Raw genomic sequence first — 7,500 nt, forward strand, 5'->3', positions numbered from 1 at the left:
TTCTTAACTCCTTCAGTTCCATGACACGTTTTCATATTCATTTTGCTTATTGTTTTGTGATTTTATACAGCTTCAGATACTTAATGGAGGGTTAAAATAGTGAAGACTGGTCATTAACCCCTTCAGTACTAGGACACATTTTTACCTTGAGATTTCTGTACGATTACAGTATATTATTGATATTAGGAAGGGTCTATGGAGGTCAGAATATTAATGGCCACACTCTTCACTATTTTAATCCTTCACATAAATTTCTGAAGTTTTATAAAATCACCAAACAGTAAGCGAATGAATATGGAAATGCGTCATGGTACTCAACAGGTTAAGCTTCTAACCTCCATAGACGCTTCCTAATGTAAATAAAATCGATAAAATTGTTTAATAACACCAAAAACTCAAGGTAAAGAAACGTCCCAGTATTGAAGGGGTTAAAGTCTTAGTGTTTTTGTCACAACTATTTGCAAAGAACCCATGGGCTAAATAACATGTCTTCTCGTGAGTGCTTTCCCTATTGAGCATATAAATGACTTGCTGAACCTCCCCTGTAATCACGAAAACACCTTTGAAAATGTAAATAACTTCCTGTACAGAATGTTGAATGTTAGAGATGAGATGAAATGTTTAGGAGTAACCACACACACCCACGTCACCATCCCACCCCTGCACTGCCCAGCATCACGTAGTCTCTGCTGGTTAGTGGTTTCCTGTTTCATTGACTTCTCTTGTTGTGTTTACCTATCAGACCCTGGTATGGTAAGTAGGTTCCTCTACTTACTACTACTGCTACTACTACTACTACTCTTACTCCTACTACTACTCCTACTACCACTACTACTACTCCTATTACTACTCCTACTCCTACTACTACTACTACTACTACTATTACTACTACTACTACTACTTCTTCTACTACTACTACTACCTGAAATACATAGAAGACTCAGAAGGGCTGCCCAGTATAGTTTTTGAAGTCTTTGAAGTGTTTCTGTACATGTTGACGATTTTCTCTGTATATCGTAACGCTGGACTAGAAAGGGTGTATATACTGTAGACGAGCCTGGGGGTGTATAGTGTTCACCTCCAATCAGTTAAGGTTTAAATCGTAGCAGTGTTTAGTATTAGTTCATTGGAATGTATAAAGCACGTGTGTGTATGGGCAATTGTAACAGTTTTCGCTCCATTGCGGGTGTATATAAATAGATAAATAGATTGTTTTTATTCAGTATTTATTTTCTATACATTATATTTATTTTATTTACTAATTCATTGACTGATTATTGTCCGTAACCAATATCCGTTTTTATGTGATTAGAGCTATCAAGAGTCGCTGCTTTCAAAGATCACTGAGTAGCTTGATCGGGTTCATGTTGCTGTTCATTTCCCCATTCATTATACCAAGTCCTTCATGAACTCCATCTAAGATCATAAAAACATCTTTGAAACACCCATTAACTTTCACCAGCATATTCTTGATAAATCACTGGAATCATGAGAACACCCGTAAGACTTTCAGTAGATCATTTCAAGCAACTATAATCATGAAAGCACTCTTGAAAACTCCAATCACTTTTCACTAGAACTTATTAAGCTTCCACCATATTCATAAAAACAATCGTGAAGTATCCGATTACTGCAAACAGAGAATTACAATCATTAGAGTCATGAAAACATCTCTGAAAAAAAAAAAAAACATTAATTTCTACTGGAATCTATTTAAGCTGTCACTGGAATGATAACAAAAAAAAAAAACATTAAAAGCTTCGATTCATTTACATTGGAAGTTATTAAATGATCACAAAATTCAAGAAAACACTTTAAGAAATACCATCAATTTCCACTACAACTATTCAGACTTACTGTAATCATGAAAACATCCTTTAAAATCTAATGATATACAATAGAACCTAATAATTGAAAAACAATCAAATAAGACGCCGAAATGTTTAAGGAAGGCTACCACTTTACGCACGGGTATTACAGAGGCCCTTGTAACAAAACATAGTGTAACAGCTTCATATACGTACGCACCCTCCATGTGTTGACTTCATAACGTATACTCTCATTATATATACAGTAGACTTATCCTAGCACCTGTTTCTCCCACGTAAATGTCCCAACCTCTCCTTTGCTTACTCGCTCATCACGTAAGAGGCTTATGTTCATTCAGCCTCGTTTACTACTGGCACCACCACTATCAGCTCGTTGTAATGCAGGTAAATGTACGAGTAATTCCCTCTGATGGCTACCGCGTCTGTCACCGCCACTGTTCCACGCAGCACTGTCATGGATTTTAAAGTATGGAATAAAAGTGTTGGTGTTGATGCGTGGTTTCATTTTTTCCTCTTGTCTCTGTCTCTCTGTGTGTTATTTGTGTGTGTGTGTGTGTGTGTGTGTGTGTGTGTGTGTGTGTGTGTGTGTGTGTGTGTGTGTGTGTGTGTGTGTGTGTGTGTGTGTGTGTGTGTATGTCTTTTGTACCGGGTAGTTAAATGATTACAGCAGGTTATGGTGTGTGTGAGGTGCTGGTTGTTGTTATCTACTACTTCCACTTCTGTTATATTATTGTTACTACTACTACTACTACTACTACTACTACTACTACTACTACTACTACTACTACTAAAATAATAATAATTATAATAATAATAATAATAATAATAATATAATAATAATAATAATAATAATAATAATAATAATAATAATAATAATAATAATAATAATAATAATAATAATAATAATAATAATAATAATAATAATAATAATAATAATAATAATAATTCAGTCACTACAACTATTAACCATACTCTCTCTCTCTCTCTCTCTCTCTCTCTCTCTCTCTCTCTCTCTCTCTCTCTCTCTCTCTCAGTATTGTGTGATATTCGGTAATTCTGAATTTTATATAATCTATTTGTTTATGTTTCGACTTTTTTCCCACACCACCTAAGAGGTAAAAGTCAAGGTGCGTTCTTTTTATAAGAGTTTCCCCGGTCTTGAGGATGCAATAATAGACTGACATTTTAAAGAGAAACAGTGTGATGCGGCAGCGTAGTTTACTGTACTCAGCCAACGCCTAAACGTTCTTCTGTGAATGAAACGACCGTAGTATATCTCGGAGAATGAAATATTAAAAGGAAAAGTTTATTATGAAAAGTATGAAAACTAGTTAGTCTACATTATTTAAAAACTGTAACAATTTCAAGAATCTTCCAAATTTTTCATAGGATCTAAATGAAAATGTATGACCAAAGATTCGTTTAGCATATCTCGGAGAAAAAATTTAAAAAAAAAAATTGTAGTGAAAAAAATGAAAAACGAGTTACAGTTTTCCTTACCTGAAAGTTCTGACATTTTTCAAAGTTTGCCAAAATAAGGCCTAAATGAAATTTGGCAAAGCAGGTCAAATTTTCACCTTTAATGGGATGATGCCCGCTTAATCCCGCTGTCGAGTACAAACTCGTCCAATTCATTAGTTAATACGTAGTGAACATTTCCCACTGAAAATCTACCTTGATCAGCGCGAGTCGTTCCTTTCTCTACATTACCAGAGGAAACGTGAAACTCGAAATATTAACTTTATATCATCCGGAACTATGTGAGTTGGAAGAAATCAAAAGCGTCAAATATTTTATAAATGAGAGTACAGTACTACCGATGATGTGTTATATACGCTCATATTGACAATAACTGATGATCGTGCTTTCTCTGGTTGGAATATCAGCCTCACATACCCTTTCATCTTCTACATATCATGACCTACACTTTCGACTCAAGCAATATCCACAGAGACTCATATTACGCGCTATATTATATTACATGCTATGGAACTATTACCTTAAAGAAAGACGCTCCCAGACCCCGCCAGACGCAAGCCGGTAGGGTAAACAACGCACTTATGGCCCGCCGCTTCCATTGGGACACTGATGCGATGTAACTGATACGATTTACTGGTTTTGACGACGACCGGGAGCACGGGAGCAGAGCGAGCAAAGAACAGGACAGCCGTAGCTTCGAGTCTCAGCTTTATACTAGTTTTCGGTGGTGTCTGAGGCGGAAAGAAGTGTGATAGGGCAGCGATGGTGGTGTTGGCTGTAGTTCTCCTGTTTACGTACTGCTTAATGACTTATTAGTGAGTAGGATACAGTATAAGGCCAGTGAGGATAAAGAGCAGGATAGAATAGAGTGAGTTAGTGGTCTTGTAGCTCTCATATCAAACTGTGGTGATTCTAATGAGAGAGAGTGTGAAGGCAGTGAGGATAGGCGATAGGATTAGCTAGGAATGCTTTCAAGTTGATGCACCGAGAAAAGAGAGCAAGAACAGCCACTCTCTTAATAACGCATGTCTTTATTGCTTCATGAAGATTCCGAGTAGTAACTTAATTAAAAAGAATGACAGTAGGGGAACAACAAGGCCAAAATATGACAGTACGGGAAAAACAAGGCCAAAAAATGACGGTTGAGGAATAACAAGGCCACTTAACAAGAACAGCAGCGTGACTCTTTAAATAAACACACACTCTGAGCTTGGATTATGAATGTTATATTAGTTAATGTCAAAAAAAAATGATTACCTGAGAGAGAAGAGTATAATATGTAGAATCGACTTGTTTACTTGCAAGTTAGTGGCGAAGAGAAAAGAGTGTGTAATGTGGTGCTATATTGGTGAGTGACGGCTTCAGTGATTTATCTACCTTGGCAGCGCTTTGTCTTGTTCAGAAGTACGTTGTTGAAATGATAAATAGTGCACATAAAAAAGAGAAATAAAAGTAAGTTAAGTCATTACTCCATAAAACAGACTCTCTCTCTCTCTCTCTCTCTCTCTCTCTCTCTCTCTCTCTCTCTCTCTCTCTCTCTCTCTCTCTCTTGCGTTACGCCCTAAGAAAATGTTTACATAACCATCACTAACGTAATTACAAGGATAATTAGTCCATTAAATAGAACGTGTGTGTGTGTGTGTGTGTGTGTGTGTGTGTGTGTGTGTGTGTGTGTGTGTAACTAGGAACGCGAGAGCACGAATCAAGGATAGGGAAAAGGGAGAGAAAGGAGAGAGAGAGAGAGAGAGAGAGAGAGAGAGAGAGAGAGAGAAATTTTTCCTTTTTCATTACCACTACCACTTCCTCTCCTCCTCCTCCTCCTCCTCCTCCTCCTCCTCTTCCCTCCTCTTCCTCGTCCTCGTCCTCGTTCTCTTCCTCCTCCTCCTCCTTCTCCTCCTCTTCTTCTTCCACCTCCTCCACCTCCTCCTCCTCCTCTTTTTCATCTTTAGCCTCCTCTCTCTCTCTCTCTCTCTCTCTCTCTCTCTCTCTCTCTCTCTCTCTCTGTTACTCCAGTGTATGAAATTGGACGCTCCTCCTCCTCCTCCTCCTCCTCCTCCTCTTTCTCCTCCTCCTCCTCCTCCTCCTCCTCCTCTTCCTCCTCTTACTCCTCCTCCTGTGTGGATAGCTGCAAAAAATAGATACATGAATAGAAGAATGTAAACGACTCTGCAAGACTTTAGACAAGAGCGTAAATTTTTGCTTTGATTGTTCGAGTTGGGGTCTTCATACCCTGAGAGAGAGAGAGAGAGAGAGAGAGAGAGAGAGAGAGAGAGAGTGAGATTGTGTATTATCAAGGCAGTGTTTATGTACTTGTTCTTATCTTCTTCTTCTATTTCTTCTTCTTCTTCTGTTTCTGTTTTCGTTTATGCTTCTTCTTCTTTTCCTTCTTCTTGCTGGTGTTAGTCATGGCGGTGGTGGTGGTGGTGGTGCTTCTGGCGTTGCTGTCACTTTCACTGTCGTATGTGGCGTTCCGTTATTGCCATCTCCGTTGTTGCTGACAGACAACCATACCTGTATTGACGTATTTCGACCACCTCCCTTTCGTGTCCAGTTTCCTTTAAAATCTTAATAAGCTGAACGAGTCGCGTGTCGGATCAATCGAACGCTGTGGTGTGTGATGTGTCCGGTCTGTGTTGTATATAGTCTCGTACTTCTCTGATGCAGTATGTCTCCCCATCTCGTTGTTTACTTCAGTGTTCTGCTCGGAGTGTGTGCTTTTGAATGTCGTATCTTTCAGCGCTCTTCCTCGTTGCTGTGACAAGTTTGAGTGCAGGGAGTATAGCTACTACATTTGAAGACAACAACGCATGGGAAGGTGTGAGAAGTCTTGAGACCCACACGCTGCCGGATCTGTATAGATTCAGATTCAGATAATTTATTGACCACAGAAAAATATATATAAACGGAAAAAAAAAAAAAAGAGGCTTTCGTTCAAATTATAATGACTGATTCTTTACAATTATACGACTATTTGGTAATCTCATTTAAAGCGATTAACACAGATGCCTATGTGCATATATCCATATTTGACCTCTACTCATAAATTCATTAGATCTTTTCTAAACGCCCTCTACTGATGCTGCTCGAACAGTCTAGTCGTTGAGTGTATTTCAGTAATATACCACTGTTCGAAAACCAGTTTCTTGTTTTCTTTTTCTCCTATTCTTGGCGCTCATGTATTTATGGGTTACCTTAAAGTTGTAGTTTACATTTATAGTCGCCGCGCTGAGCGTAATGATGCCCAGGAATAGTAACAACGCGGCGAAACAGTTGGTTAAATAAGACTGTTAGATGTTTCTCCGAAATCACCTCTACACGCGAGAAACGGCCACTCGTTGAGGTATTAGGCGCACCAAAGCAGCTTATATTTAGGTGTGTGTGTGTGTGTGTGTGTGTGTGTGTGTGTGTGTGTGTGTGTGTTGCTTCACACGAGTTAATAAAGCCGGAGCCTCGCGGTCCCTTCCCTCCCCTTCCTTTCTATCCTCCCTGTCCACCGTACCCCCACCCAATCTCTCTCTCCCTCTTTGTAGTGCCGCGTGGGCCGAGGCGGCAAAGGATTCAGCTCGGCGGAAAATATGCCTCCAAGAGGGATTTGGAATATCCTGCGGGAAAGTCGAGGGTGGATCTTTCACAGTCGCAGCGGGAGGAGCTTGAGAAATGAGGAGGCGGGCAGGATGAGTCGCTTGGAGCCTCGCGCCCCTTGGCTGCCCGGATAGTGGCGTGCTTGAGGACAAACTACTGTGTGTGAGGCGCACCAAGCACATGCCCACACCACCTCTCGGGGCCTCCAGGATCTTAGCGACCTCCCACACCTGGCACAGGCCGAGCGGCGCCCAAGGCAGGCTACCACGTGGTCACGCTGATAACAGCTGATAACACGCGCGTACGAACCTGACTACTGCCAGCTGGTTAGCACTAGGAGATGCGGACGTGCGTGGCTGGTGAGCGGTGCGGCGCGGCCTTGCAGGCGTGGAGTAGCGCCTGGCCCATGCTCCGTCGCCGCCTCCGCCAGGCCGGGTCCCGTGACCTGGCCACCATGAGTGAGTCAGTAGCCCGCCAGCGGCCGCCAGTGTGGGCTGACTCGGACACGACTATCGATTACGAGTCGTGGTGGTGGTGGTGGTGGAGCAGCCAGCCTGGCTCGGCATGGCGGACGGCGCCGCGCTCCGCCCTTTTACTGTGTTAGAACACC

General features: G+C 41.0%; 1 protein-coding gene across 4 annotated transcripts in view; it reads left to right on the plus strand.

The window, feature by feature from the left end:
- The first annotated feature begins 7,242 nt into the window (after positions 1-7,242).
- The window catches only part of LOC123517962, a 47,187-nt gene continuing 46,929 nt past the window's right edge, over positions 7,243-7,500 (plus strand). Inside the window, exon 1 of one of the 4 annotated variants that reach the window (XM_045278461.1) lies at positions 7,243-7,500. This exon is cut by the window's right edge and continues 130 nt beyond it. The gene's annotated coding sequence lies outside the window, so the exon portion shown is untranslated. The other 3 variants (XM_045278462.1, XM_045278459.1, XM_045278460.1) reach the window with 3 other exon arrangements.

This window comes from Portunus trituberculatus, chromosome 43 (assembly GCF_017591435.1).
Source record: "Portunus trituberculatus isolate SZX2019 chromosome 43, ASM1759143v1, whole genome shotgun sequence".
Lineage (NCBI taxonomy): Eukaryota > Metazoa > Arthropoda > Malacostraca > Decapoda > Portunidae > Portunus > Portunus trituberculatus.